Genomic DNA, 15,738 nt, shown 5'->3' with positions numbered 1-15,738 from the left:
CTGAAGCGACTTAGCAGCAGCAGCAGCAGCAGCAAGACATTCAGTTGGGCCCAAGTCGCACAGTTCAGTATAAAACTCCAACTTGAAGAGCCACCAGGAGCTGGCCAAGATGTTAATAAAACAACACTGCATTTATCATTATACCATCAAATATATACGTGTATATATATATATATCTCTCCCATAGTAAAGTCACCTTAAAAAATCAAGAGGGGGTGGTAGCTTGTGGTCCCTCCTCTGTTGTTTCTCTCTTTCACTCAGGCCCATGGTGCCAGCAGGATGCACAAATGTCATACGGTCATACTGCCAGTCATACTGCCAGGGAAGTCCATAGCTACCAGGGAGACCACAAATGGCATGATAAACAGCTCTAGAAAGCCCATTTTGGCACAGCCCTGAAGGACAACATTTTGGAGGCACTTCTCATACCAAAGAAATTGTGCTTAAAAAGTAGGGGTTGAAGTCAAAGAGCCAAATTCTGCCACCAAAAAGTGTATCAGGCTTCAGTTAAGAATGGCAAAAAAAAAAAAAAAAAAAATTCACAGGCTTTGTACCCAATGATGGTTGTTTGAATTTTATTGAGGAAAGATGAAGCTTTGGTTGCTGGATTTAGTCACAATGGCCATGCTCTTGGTAACATTCCTAGAGTCCCCTTTAAGATTGTTGAAGTAGCCAAAGGCTCTCTTTCAGGCTTATACAAAGGTAGGAAGGAAAGACCAAGATCATAAGTTTTGATGATGAAAGCACAATAGTAATAAACTTTCATATCCCCCCCCCCAAAAAAAAAGTCATGCGGGAGGAGTAAGAAAAACAGCAAAAACTTACCCCAAGTCCCTAAGTGATCAAAACCACCAATGAAAAAATATAGATTATTACATAGTGGATCCAAATTATGAGCTTTAAAGTCAAAGAGATTGAAACAGGGAGTGCCACTGATTTTGGAAAGCTCAAGGCAATAGCCTCATCAATCCCCTTTATTACCAGGACACACACAACCTCACTGACACTATGCCTTGAAGCCATCATCATTAATCTCATTATGATGTTTACCCTATTTTTTTAAATGACAGGTCCTATATTTGTTTATACCCCTAGGCAGGTTTTCTAGACTGTTTTTCATCTCTTAAAATCCAAAATGGCTCATATTCATCTTTTTTGATCTTAATCCACACCTTTATCTGCTCCTAAAGTACACCCACCCTCTGTCATCAATAAAATCATTTACATCTTCAATCTCTTACCAGAATACACTCCTTTTGTTCTGTCTTAAATCTGGCTTTCCCTTGGAGCTTAGACAAGTTAAACTACTTATTTATGTGCTGCTGCTGCTTCTGCTAAGTTGCTTCAGTCGTGTCCGACTCTGTGCAACCCCATAGACGGCAGCCCACCAGGCTCCACCGTCCCTGGGATTCTCCAGGCAAGAACACTGGAGTGGGTTTCCATTTCCTTCTCCAATGCATGAAAGTGGAAAGTGAAAGTGAAGTCGCTCAGTCGTGTCTGACCTTTGCGACCCCATGGACTGCAGCCTACCAGGCTGCTCTGTCCATGGGATTTGCCAGGCAAGAATACTGTGCACATGACCAATAAAGCCTAAATCTGGCTTTCAGACTCAAGCTTTCTTTAGAAGTGAGCCTGGAGTCATGCCTTACTGCCTCTCTTCTCAGAGCTCATTACTCAACTTCCCAACAGCATTCAGACTATTTATATTGTAACTCCATAGCCTTTAGCAAAACAAATACAATATGATATAAAACACTTCTTTGTTAAATTTCACTTCAAAATACCACTCCACTTTTGTCCTTATTATTCCACTATAAATACCACAAGAATCTCAAACACATTTTGCTTAAGAAAAGTTGTTCATATTTCCCACCGTCTTGGTCTCAGCAATTTATGTTATGTAGTTGTTCAAACAAAGAAATTATAGGAAATTTTCTTTCCCTTTCCAGTCACCTGTCCACATTAAGTGAAGTCTTACCTACAAAATATATATGTGTGAGGTGATTTCCTAAATTTTGACTCTCTTTTCACACAAGTTTTGTGCAAGTCTTCCCATTCACCCTTCATATTACCAAAGTTGAACTCAATGTGTACACTTCTTTAGATTCACTTGACTCCCTTGATGGCTCAGATGGTAAAGAATCCACCTGCAATGTGGGAGACCTGGGTTTGATCCCTGAGTTGGGAAGATTCCCTGGAGAAGAGCATGGCAATCCACTCCAGTATTATTCCTTGGAAAATCCCCATGGACAGAGGAGCCTGGTGGGCTACAGTCCATGAGGTCCAAAAGAGCTGGACATGACTGAGCAACTAAGTACATCAATTGGCCAAAGAGTTCTAATTTTTTGCTGATATCCCTGGTTCAGTATTAAAGAATCCACCTGCAATGCCAGAGATGCAGTTTCAATCCTTGGTTCAGGAAGATCCCCTGGAGGAAGGCATGGTAACCCACTCCAGTATTCTTACCAGGAAAATTCCATGGTCAGAGGGGTCTGTAGGGCTACGGTCTATGGGGTCACAAACAGTTAAATACCACTGAAACAACTGAGCACAGGAACACGATATTAACCACACTCTTATAGATGACAATGAGAAGATTTCTATTTCTTTGGAGAAACAGAGTTTCAACATCACTGTCATGAAGTGCCAGCCTTGCTGCAGTGCTTGCCTTGCTTGTAGAACACAGTACGACAGCTACTCCCATAATCATGGAAAAACTCAATAGTGCCTGATCTCATGCTGTATACCACCCACCTCTTAACAAAATTCCACAGACTTCCTGGTCACTTGTGAAACATGAAATTCTAAAAGATATGCTTGGTATGTACACGAATGCACTGCTAGACTGCGCAGGTTACATAAGAGTGAGCTCAAGGTAGGCAGGGTGCTACTGGTTTTTCCCTTCTCGCTGACTGCTCTGTTGTCATGACTTGTGTTGTAGAAGCCACTACTGTTGTCAAGTGGATTCTAGCTCTCCTAGAAGCTACCAAAAATGGCTGAATGATGTGGCTTAAAATTGTATGGGTGTTAGCATCCAGAGGATGAACATTGAACAGTGAGTTACAGGAGATAAAAAGGAATTAGCTAATAAAATTCATTTCTTTTTTCCTCTGTGAGAACCTATTTTAGAACTTAGTATTTTAATATAGATTTTGACATAAGATTTTCTATTTTCATCAGATGGGACTGTGATCATAAGTTAACCAAGATATGCTCTTGGGCATCTGCTAGGAGGTCTTTCCTTAGGAGTCCTTGCAGAATCAAAAGCAAATTCTGACAATTGATGCTCAGGAAAAATAAACATGGTATATATTAGTTTCCTCTAGTTATACTCCAAGTGATGAAAATAATCATAAAACTAATGTGTGGACGCCAGAATTGTAGGTTTTAGGTCAGCATCACACAATTGTGTATATATATATGTGTGTGTGTGTGTGTGTGTCTCCATCCATAACATCACTCCAGAAAAGTGCTTCACAAAGCACATCATTTCACAGAGAAGTCACAAATCCACTTTATAGAGTTGCAATGTATTGCATCTTCATATTCCCTATGCTTACACCACAGAGAAAGTCATGAGCATCATGTTATTGTTTTTTTAACCAGAAAATAATTATTTACAGGATAGTATACATTAGATACTATTTCAAAATACAGATGATTGAATAAATCAGTAAGGAGAAAATCAATACAGATGACTGAGGTTGTATGCATTGAGACATCAAAAGTTGTCCTTGAGATGTTTCTGTGAAAATAGGCTTCATTTGATTTTATCTTCTCTGTTCTAAGATCATACCATGGTTTATCACACTAACTGGCAATTTTGCTTTTGGTGGGGTACATAGCCAGAATAATTACATTTCATAGATGACTGAGTATAAAATAGTAACCTTTTCACACTAAATGAATTTACTAAAATTGGATACTCTCTGATGAAACATGCACCAAATCTACATTACAGAAAAATTTGAACTAACAAAGACATAAAAGTTGGGATGAGAAAATTTAACCCAAGAGCTGCTTTTAATGTAAGGGTAGCAGATGTATGGCAGTTCTTTATAACACAAAGGTTGAAGATGACAGTTATCCAGTGATTTGGGGGGAAACATATGATGATTTATATAACTATATTCAAGTAGAAGTCAGGGATGAAGTTACTGGTTTTGAAGAAAGTGTCCTTTTCATAAAAGGTACTGAAGTTTCATGGTAAAGAGGACAAAGTGCCAGCAAAGGGAAAAACTGGCTGTGTTAGCAGGTGAGGACAGATACGGAATGACTGAAAGTTTTATTCACTTCTGCTATCCTCCTCTAACTGCAGATACTCTCTGTGAAAACACAGCATATTATCAGAAAGCTCATTAAATATCATAGCCTTAATTTATAGAGAAAACCCACAAATAAGCTGCAATGTATCTTCAGTTGAAGGGCCATCTGTTGTGACCTGGAGAACCACTGTCATTCTAAACTCAATATAAGTGAAAACAAACTCATAATTATTTTTTCACAAATTTTCTTTCAGATTTCACTACTTCTGTCATTAGTCACTACTTTTCTTCTATTTACCCAATTTGGAAATTTTTGAAATTTTCATGGACATATCATCTAATGCTCCCTTCAACTCAATTAATAATAGATGTTGACTAGTCCATTTTTATGCCATTTGCACTCATCCATTTCTTCTTTTCTATGCCAGCTACTGCAGTTCTAAGTACATGCTGTTGAATCACATTCAGAAAGACAGTATGAAATTGTTATTATATAAGTTCTACAATTAAATAGACTTAATACAAAAAAATAAGGAGTTCATGATCTGAGCCACAGTCAGCTCCTGGTCTTGTTTTTGTTGACTGTATAGAGCTTCTCCATCTTTTGCTGCAAAGAATATAATCAATCTTATTTCAGTGTTGACCATATGGTGATGTCCATGTGTAGAGTCTTCTCTTGTGTTGTTGGAAGAGGGTGTTTGTTATGACCAGTGCATTTTCTTGGCAAAACTCTATTAGTCTCTGTCCTGCTTCATTCTGTATTCCAAGGCTAAATTTGCCTGTTACTTGAAGTGTTTCTTGAACTGAATTGAAATTTCTTAAATTGAAGAAAGTAGGGAAAACCACTAGACCATTCAGGTATGACCTAAATCAAATCCCTTATGATTATACAGTGGAAGTGAGAAATAGATTTAAGGGCCTAGATCTGATAGATAGAGTGCCTGATAAACTATGGAATGAGGTTTGTGACATTGTACAGGAGACAGGGATCAAGACCATCCCCATGGAAAAGAAATGCAAAAAAGCAAAATGGCTGTCTGGGGAGGCCTTACAAATAGCTGTGAAAAGAAGAGAAGCGAAAAGCAAAGGAGAAAAGGAAAGATATAAGCACCTGAATGCAGAGTTCCAAAGAATAGCAAGAAGAGATAAGAAAGCCTTCCTCAGCGATCAATGCAAAAAATAGAGGAAAACAACAGAATGGGAAAGACTAGAGATCTCCTCAAGAAAATTAGAGATACCAAGGGAACATTTCATGCAAAGATGGGCTCGATAAAGGACAGAAATGGTATGGGCCTAACAGAAGCAGAAGATATTAAGAAGAGGTGGCAAGAACACACAGAAGAAAAGCACAGAAAGGATCTTCACAACCCAGATAATCACGATGGTGTGATCACTCATCTAGAGCCAGACATCCTGGAATGTGAAGTCAAATGGGCCTTAGAAAGCATCACTACAAACAAAGCTAGTGGAGGTGACGGAATTCCAGTTGAGCTATTCCAAATCCTGAAAGATGATGCTGTGAAAGTGCTGCACTCAATATGCCAGCAAATTTGGAAAACTCAGCAGTGGCCACAGGACTGAAAAAGTTCAGTTTTCATTCCAATCCCAAAGAAAGGCAATGCCAAAGAATGCTCAAACTACCACACAATTGCACTCATCTCACATGCTAGTAAAGTAATGCTCAAAATTCTCCAAGCCAGGCTTCAGCAATATGTGAACCGTGAACTTCCTGATGTTCAAGCTGGTTTTAAAAAAGGCAGAGGGACCAGAGATTAATTGCCAACATCTGCTGGATCATGGAAAAAGCAAGAGAGTTCCAAAAAAACACCTATTTTTGCTTTATTGACTATGCCAAAGCCTTTGACTGTGTGGATCACAATAAACTGTGGAAATTTCTTCAAGAGATGGGAATACCAGACCACCTGACCTGCCTCTTAAGAAATCTGTAAGTAGGTCAGAAAGCAACAGTTAGAACTGGACATGGAACAACAGACTGGTTCCAAATAGGAAAAGGAGCACATCAAGGCTGTATATTGTCACCCTGTTTATTTAACTTATATGCAGAGTACATCATGAGAAATGCTGGGCTGAAAGAAACACAAGCTGGAACAAGATTGCCAGGAGAAATATCAATAACCTTGGATATGCAGATGACACCACCCTTATGGCAGAAAGTGAGGAGGAATTAAAAAGCCCCTCAATGAAAGTGTAAGTGGAGAGTGAAAAAGTTGGCTTAAAGCTCAACATTCAGAAAACGAAGATCATGGCATCTGGTCCCATCACTTCATGGGAAATAGATGGGGAAACAGTGGAAACAGTGTCAGAATTTATTTTTGGGGCTCCAAAATCACTGCAGATGGTGACTGCAGCCATGAAATTAAAAGATGCTTACTCCTTGAAAGGAAAGTTATGACCAACCTAGATAGCATATTCAAAAACAGAGACATTACTTTGCCAACAAAGGACTGTCTAGTCAAGGCTATGGTTTTTCCTGTGGTCATGTATGGATGTGAGAGTTGGACTGTGAAGAAGGCTGAGCACCGAAGAATTGATGCTTTTGAAACTGCGGTGTTGGAGAAGACTCTTGAGAGTCCCTTGGGCTGTAAGGAGATCCAACCAGTCCATTCTGAAGGAGATCAGCCCTGGGATTTCTTTGGAAGGAATGATGCTAAAGCTGAAACTCCAAGACTTTGGCCACCTCATTCGAAGAGTTGACTCATCGGAAAAGACTCTGATGCTGGGAGGGATTGGGGGCAGGAGGAGAAGGGGACGACAGAGGATGAGATGGCTGGATGGCATCACTGACTCGATGGACGTGAGTCTGAATGAACTCCGGGAGTTGATGATGGACAGGGAGGCCTGGTGTGCTGTGATTCACGGGGTCACAAAGAGTTGGACACGACTGAGCAACTGAACTGAACTGAGCTGAATACCAAAAAAAAAAAAAAGCTGAATACAAAAAAATAAAAGCTGAGTACAAAAAAATGGTTGCAGCTTGTAATAATTTTGTAGGCCTGAGAATGTTTCTCAGCACTTCAAATAACAGTATGATCATCTGTAAAATAAATTTAAGATAAAACAATGAACAATTTACTGAGTTTAAATACCATCTTCAAGGAAAGACACATTATTTTGGTGCTCTGCCTACTTGTTCAACTGCATAATAAGTTTTGATGCTTTTCAATTATCTTTTGAAATTTTAACATACACTTTTTTAAGCCCTAAAATTGGAATAAAGTTTTGAAGAAAAAAAAGAAAAAAGCAATGATATTTAATACTAAGTCTTTTACCAGAGAAGGGGGAGGTTTAACCCCTGATTGTTTTAAAGAATTTAAGTCTTTTTTTCACTAGGCAAGATTGCAGTTTTTTTCTTTTTATTTATTTTTTTTTTGTTTGTTTGTTTTTTTAATTTGATTTTATTTTTAAACTTTACAATATTGTATTAGTTTTGCCAAATATCGAAATGAATCCGCCACAGGTATACCCGTGTTCCCCATCCTGAACCCTCACTTTTTTTTTAATAAAGACAGTTGACTCACTCTCTTTTTGTTTTCTTTTGCATTGCTTTTATTAAATTGCTTAGCCTGTGTCTTGCTCTTATAGCCCCAAAGTAACTTGAACTTATCCAGGGGTTATTTTTTTAAAGAAAGGAAAAAGTTAAAACTCAGCTAGCAGAAAACAAATAATTATTTACTTTAAGCATTTTAATTTGAACATTATTTATCACTTAATTCCGACTACCAACATTTTGAAAGGCAGATTTATCAAATAATGACAGATGATAAATTTGGGGCTATTATTTTTAGGGTATAGCCTTTAAGGGGCTTCCAGGTGGTATTGGCATAAAGAACTTGCCTGCCAGTGCAGGAGATGTAAGAGCAGCAGGCTTGATCTCTGGGACAGGAAGCACCACTAGAGGAGGGCATGGCAACTCACTCCAGTATTCTTGCCTGAAGAATCCCACAGACAGAGGAGCCTGGCAGGCTATGATCCTAGGGTTGCAGAGTCAGACACAACTGAAGTGACTTGGCATGCACACATACATGGCCCCTAAGGACTCAAAATAACGTTTGGAAAGCTTCATTTAATATTGAGACAACTAATATATGTGTTCTTGGCATTCTTAGAAGAAGTTTTGAGGAGGTTAATTACAGGATACATTTTAAATAGAAAGATAAAAAATATAGGCAATCATTTACCAAAAGTCTAAGCTTATACACTAGTTACAATTTCTTCAAAATGTCATAGTATAAGGACAAAGTTATATGTAAGGGATTTGGTCTTTGCCTTTTGAGGTATCTTTGTTTTCCCCCTTTCCTGCCATTCCCTCCATTTTTTCTCCCCTTTCCTGCTATTTCTGGAATATTAGGTCCATGAATCAAGGTAAATTGGATGTGGTCAAGCAGGAGATGGCAAGATTGAATATTGACATCTCGCTGCTGCTGCTGCTAAGTCGCTTCAGTCATGTCCAACTCTGTGCAACCCCATAGGTGGCAGCCCACCAGGCTTCCCCGTCCCTGGGATTCTCCAGGCAAGAACACTGGAGTGGGTTTCCATTTCCTTCTCCAATGCATGAAAGTGAAAAGTGAAAGTGAAGTCGCTCAGTCGTGTCCGACTCCTAGTGACCCCATGGACTGCAGCCTACCAGGCTCCTCTGTCCATAGGATTTTCCAGGCAAGAGTACTGGAGTGGGTTGCCATTGCCTTCTCCGTGACATATTAGTAATCAGTGAACTAAAATGGATGAGAATGGGCATATTTAATTAGGATGACCATTACATCTACTACTGTGAAGGATCTCTTAAAAGAAATGGATTAGCCCTCATAGCCAACAAAAGAGTCCAAAATGCAGTACTTGTATGTAACCCCCAAAATAACAGAATGATCTTGTCTCCTTTCCAAAGCAAACCATTCAACATCCAGTTATCCAACTCTATGCCCCAAATACTGACTCTGAAGAAGCTGAAATTGAACAGCTCTGTGAAGACCTACAACAGTTTCTAGAACTAACATCAAAAAAGATGTCTTCTTCATCACTGGGGAATGGAATGCAAAAGTGGGAAGCCAGGAGATACCTGGAGTAACAGGCAAGTTTGGCTTTGGTGTACAGAATGAAGCAGGGCAAAGTCTAAGAGAGTTTTGCCAAGAGAATGCACTGGTCATAGCAAACACCCTCTTCCAGCAACACAAGAGAAGACTCTACACCTGGACATCACCAGGTGGTCAATATTGAAATCAGATTGATTATATTCATTGCAGCCAAAGATGGAGACGCTTTATACAGTCAGCAAAAACAAGACAGGAGCTGACTGTGGCTCAGATCATGAATTCCTTATTGCCAAATTCAGACTTAAATTGGAGAAAGTAGGGAAAACCACTAGACTATTCAGGTATAACCTAATCCAAATTCCTTATGATTATATAGTAAAGGAAACAAAGAGATTCAAGGATTGGATCTGGTAGACAGAGTACCTGAAGAACTATGGAAAGAGATTCATAACATTGTATGGGAGGAACTGACCAAAACCTTCCCAAAGAAAAAGAAATGCAAAAAGGCAAAGTGATTGCCTGAAGAGGCTTTACAAATAGCTTAGGAAAGAAGAAAAGTGAAAAGGAAGGGGCAAAAAGAAAGATATATCCAACTGAATGCAGAGTTCCAGCAAATATAAAGAAGAGAAAAGAAGGCCTTCTTAAATAAACAATAAATACGTCAAAAAAAAAAAAAAGGAAAAACAATAGAGTGAGAAAGACTAGAGATCTCTACAAGAAAACTGGAGCTATCAAGGGAAAATTTCATGCAAAGATGGGAACAATAAAGGACAGAAAACAATAAGGACCTAACAGAGGAAGAAGAGATTAAGAAGAGATGGCAAGAATACACAGAACTACACAAAAAAGTCTTAATGACCAAGATAATCATGATGGTGTGGTCACTCTCCTAGGGCCAGATATCCTGGAGTGTGAAGTCAGGTGGGTTTTAGGAAACATTACTGCAAACAAAGATAGCGAGTGGAGGTGACGGAATTCCAGCGGAGCTATTTAAAATCCTAAAAGATGATGCTGTTAAAGTACTGCATTCAATAAGCCAGCGAATTTGGAAAACCAGACAGTGGCCACAATTGGAAAAGATCAGTTTTCATTCCAGTCCCAAAGAAAGGCAATGACACAGAATGTTCAAACTACCATACAATTGTGCTCATTTCACACACCAGCAAGGTTATGCTCAAAATCCTTCAAGCTATTGTTCAGCAGCATGTAAACCAAGAACTTCCAGATGTACAAGCTGAGTTTAGAACAGGCAAAGGAACCAGAGATCAAATAGCCAACATTTGTTGATGCATGGAGAAAGCAAGAGAGTTCCAGAAAAACATCCACTTCTGCTTCACTGACTACACTAAAACCTTTGTATGGATCACAACAAAGCGCAGTAAATTCTTAGAGATTGAAGTACCAGACTACCTTACCTGTCTCCTGAGAAACCTGTATGCAGGTCAAGAAGCAACAGTTAGAACCAAACCCAGAACAACTGACTGGACAAAACTGTGAAAAGAGTACAAGGCTGTATATTGTTACCTTGCTTATCATAACCTAGGTTCAAGATTGCCAGAAGAAATATCAACAACCTCACATATGCAGATGATACCACTCTAGTGGCAGAAAATGAAGAGAATTAAAGACTCTTTGGTGAGGGTGAAAGAGGAGAGTGAAAAAGCTGGCTAAAAACACAACATTAAAAAACTAAGATTATGGCATGACAGATTTTATTTTGTTGGGCTCCGAAATCACTGTGCATGGTGACTGTAGCCATGAAATTAAAAGAAGCTTGTTCCTTGCAAGGAAAGCTATGACCAACCTAGACAGCATATTAAAAGCAGAGACATCAGTTTGCCGACAAAGGCCCATATAGTCAAAGCTATGGTTTTACCAGTAGTCATGTACAGATAAGAGAGTGGACCATAAAGAAGGCTGAGTGATGAAGAATTGATACTGTCAAATCATGGTACTGTTGAAGACTCTTGAGAGTCCCTTAAACACCAAGGGGATCAAACCAGTCCATCTTAAAGAAAATCAATCCTGAATATTCATTGGGAGCTGAAGATGAAGCTCCAATACTTTGGCCACCTGATGTGAAGAGCCGACTCATTGGAAAAGGCCCTGATGCTGGGAAAGATTGAGGGAAGGAGAAGAAGGGGGCAACAGAGGATGAGATGGTTGGATGGCATCACCAACTCAATGGATATGAATTTGAGCAAACTCCAGGAGATAGTGGAGGACAGAGGAGCCTGGCATGCTACAGTCCATGGGATCACAGAGTTGGACATGACTTAGTGACTGAACACTCTCCTTTATAATTATATATGTCATGGGTAAAATGCACAGAAGCAGAGCAAAATGGGGGAGATCCTGATTTTAAAAAGATAAATATGTTATTTAAAAAGTCATTTTGCATCTTTTAAAGACACAATATTTATTATGCACTCATCAAAATTATCAACTGATGAAAAATATGAGTATTTTTAATAAGTTATTCACAAATATCTTAGTATTAATTAAAGAACATGTAATAAAATTGTTTTCTATATAAAAATGGAAAACAAAATTAAAGAAGATGGATGATATTTAAGAAAGACAGCACATGTGTCAATTCCAGCATTTTGTGATTATAAGCTATATATTTATATCAACATACCTGAAACTGTTTATTTACATATTTATATCTATCAATGTATGAATACAGATATACATTGACAGGCACGTTTTTCACATTTTCTTTAAATCTCAGTTAGTTATATGACTTTGAATCACAAATTTCCATGGTTTGAACACTACATGAAAATTACTTAAAGTTTAATTTTTATAATGTTTGCCTAATACTAAAGTAGGTTTTTAAAAAAATTTTGGTACTTCAATGTGGTGAAAAAACGTCCTTAGTGATGTTAAACAATTAGTATTTTTACAAATATTGTACTTTCTACATGCCTATACCAGATTAATTGCATCAGTGGCAGTTACTTTTGGATCATGTGTAAGATTTTTATCCATATGCATTTAAGTTATTGATTTTAAAACCAGAAAAGATCAGTCACTCAGTTGTGTCTGACTCTTTGTGACCGCATGAATCGCAGCACGCCAGGCCGCCCTGTCCATCACCAACTCCTGGAGTTCACTGAGACTCACATCCATCGAGTCAGTGATGCCATCCAGAAATCTCATCCTCTGTCGTCCCCTTCTCCTCCTGCCCCCAATCCCTCCCAGCATCAGAGTCTTTTCCAATGAGTCAACTCTTTGCATGAGGTGGCCAAAGTCCTGGAATTTCAGCTTTAGCATCATTCCTTCCAAAGAAATCCCAGGGCTGATCTCCTTCAGAATGGACTGGTTGGATCTCCTTGCAGTCCAAGGGACTCTCAAGAGTCTTCTCCAACACCCCAGCTCAACAGCATCAATTCTTCGGTGCTCAGCCTTCTTCACAGTCCAACTCTCACATCCATACATGACCACAGGAAAAACCATAGCCTTGACTAGATGAAACTTTGTTGGCAAAGTAATGTCTCTGTTTTTGAATAAGCGTCTTTTAATTTCATGGCTGCAGTCACCATCTGCAGTGATTTTGGAGCCCAGAAAAATAAAGTCTGACACTGTTTCACTGTTTCCCCATCTACTTCCCATGAAGTGATGGGACCAGATACCGTGATCTTCATTTTCTGAATGTTGAGCTTTAAGCCAACTTTTTCATTCTGCTCTTTCACTTTCATCAAGAGGCTTTTTACTTCCTCTTCACTTTCTGCCATAAGGGTGGTGTCATCTGCATATCTGAGGTTATTGATATTTCTCCCAGCAATCTTGGTTCCAGCTTGTGTTTCTTCCAGTCCAGCGTTTCTAATGATGTACTCTGCATATAAGTCAAATAAACAGGGTGACAGTACACAGCCTTGACGAACTCCTTTTCCTATTTGGAACCAGTCTGTTGTTCCATGTCCAGTTCTAACTGTTGCTTCCTGACCTGCATACAGATTTCTCAAGAGGCAGATCAGGTGGTCTGGTATTCCTATCTCTTGAAGAATTTCCACAGTTTATTGTGATCCACACAGTCAAAGGCTTTGGCATAGTCAATAAAGAAGAAATAGATGTTTTTCTGGAACTCTCTTGCTTTCTCCGTGATCCAGCGGATGTTGGCAATTTGATCTCTGGTTCCTCTGCCTTTTCTAAAACCAGCTTGAACATCAGGAAGTTCACGGTTCACATATTGCTGAAGCCTGGCTTGGAGAATTTTGAGCATTACTTTACTAGCCTGTGAGATGAGTGCAATTGTGCGGTAGTTTGTGCATTCTTTGGCATTGCCTTTCTTTGGGATTGGAATGAAAACTGAACTTTTCCAGTCCTGTGGCCTCTGCTGACATTTCCAAATTTGCCGGCATATTGAGTGCAGCACTTTCACAGCATCATCTTTCAAGATTTGGAATAGCTCAACTGGAATTCCATCACCTCCACTAGCTTTGTTTGTAGTGATGCTTTCTAAGGCCCACTTGACTTCACATTCCAGAATGTCTGGCTCTAGGTCAGTGATCACACTATCGTGATTATCTGGGTTGTGAAGATCTTTTTTGTATAGTTCTTCCGTGTACTCTTGCCACCTCTTCTTAATATCTTCTGCTTCTGTTAGGTCCATACAATTTCTGTCCTTTATCGAGCCCATCTTTGCATGAAATGTTCCTTTGGTATCTCTAATTTTCCTGAAGAGATCTCTAGTCTTTCCCATTCTATTGATTTCCTCTATTTCTTTGCATTGATCGCTGAAGAAGGCTTTCTTATGTCTTCTAGCTATTCTTTGAACTCTGCATTCAGATGTTTATATCTTTCCTTTTCTCCTTTGCTTTTCATTTCTCTTCTTTTCACAGCTATTTGTAAGGCCTCCCTAGACAGCCATTTTGTGCTTTTGCATTTCTTTTCCATGGGGATGGTCTTGATCCCTGTCTCCTGTACAATGTCACAAACCTCATTCCATAGTTCATCAGGCACTCTATCTATCAGATCTAGGCCCTTAAATCTATATCTCACTTCCACTGTATAATCATAAGGGATTTGATTAAGGTCATACCTGAATGGTCTAGTGGTTTTCTCTACTTTCTTCAATTTCAGTCTGAATTTGGCAATAAGGAGTTCATGGTCTGAGCCACAGTCAGCTCCTGGTCTTGTTTTTGCTGACTGTATAGAGCTTCTCCATCTTTGGCTGCAAAGAATATAATCAATCTGATTTCGGTGTTGTCCGTCTGGTGATGTCCATGTATAGAGTCTTCTCTTGTGTTGTTGGAAGAGGGTGTTTGTTGTGACCAGTGCATTTTCTTGGCAAAACTCTATTAGTCTTTGCCCTGCTGCATTCCGTATTCCAAGGCCAAATTTGCCTGTTACTCCAGGTGTTTCTTGAGTTTCTACTTTTGCATTCCAGTCCCCTATAATGAAAAGGACATCTTTTTTGGGTGTTAGTTCTAAAAGGTCTTGTAGGTCTTCATAGAACCATTCACCTTCAGATTCTTCAGCGTTACTGTTTGGGGCATAGACTTGGATTACTGTGATATTGAAAGGTTTGCCTTGGAAACGAACAGAGATCATTCTGTTGTTTTTGAGATTGCATCCAAGTACTGCATTTTGGACTCTTTTGTTGACCATGATGGCTACTCCATTTCTTCTGAGGGATTCCTGCCTGCAGTAGTAGATATAATGGTCATCTGAGTTAAATTCACCCATTCCCGTCCATTTCAGTTCGCTGATTCCTAGAATGTCGACATTCACTCTTGCCATCTCTTGTTTGACCACTTCTAATTTGCCTTGATTCATGGACCTGACATTCCAGGTTCCTGTGCAATATTGCTCTTTACAGCATCAGACCTTGCTTCTGTCACCAGTCACAGCCACAGCTGGGTATTGTTTTTGCTTTGGCTCCATCCCTTCATTCTTTCTGGAGTTATTTCTCCACTGATCTCCAATCATCTCTGCCTGGATGAATCTCTAACCCTAACCTTAATTTTTTATGGCAGTGTTTTATTCATTGACTTCCAGTATTTTATTCATTGACTTAACTTACGCAACTAAAATTTGAGTGGTTTATGAAAGACTCCTTTAAATAACATTGTCTGCAATGATTTTTAAAGAATATGATTTTATTCACAATACCAAATTCAAAATGTAGGGAGAGTAAAGACTTAGACAAAAGTGATATTTTAGATGCTATTGAAGTCTCTTTATACAAAAGAAAGAACATTAGTAACCCCTTTTCCCTTTTCTATGCATTTGTTAATTGCCAAAGTTGGAATCCATGAGCCTGAAATTGCCATATTTTGAGTGAAAATTAAGATCCTATAATTATAATATGCAATTTTCAATCTCCTGAGAAAGTTTCTGTTTAAAAGAGATTGGTCTCCTAGGGGCATTTGGTTTAGATTAGGACTGTATATGTGGAATCTTCTCACAGGGAAATT

The 15,738-nt window shown here is 39.0% G+C and overlaps 1 pseudogene; it reads left to right on the top strand.

Annotated features, from left to right (window-relative positions):
• The first annotated feature begins 287 nt into the window (after positions 1–287).
• On the top strand, positions 288–728 carry LOC102270604 (small ribosomal subunit protein uS12 pseudogene; annotated as a pseudogene).
• Positions 729–15,738: the final 15,010 nt, after the last annotated feature.

This window comes from Bos mutus, chromosome 2, assembly GCF_027580195.1.
Source record: "Bos mutus isolate GX-2022 chromosome 2, NWIPB_WYAK_1.1, whole genome shotgun sequence".
Taxonomy (NCBI): domain Eukaryota; kingdom Metazoa; phylum Chordata; class Mammalia; order Artiodactyla; family Bovidae; genus Bos; species Bos mutus.
The sequence above is the reverse complement of the archived record's forward strand: the minus strand, read 5'-3'. Positions and strand labels throughout refer to the sequence as shown.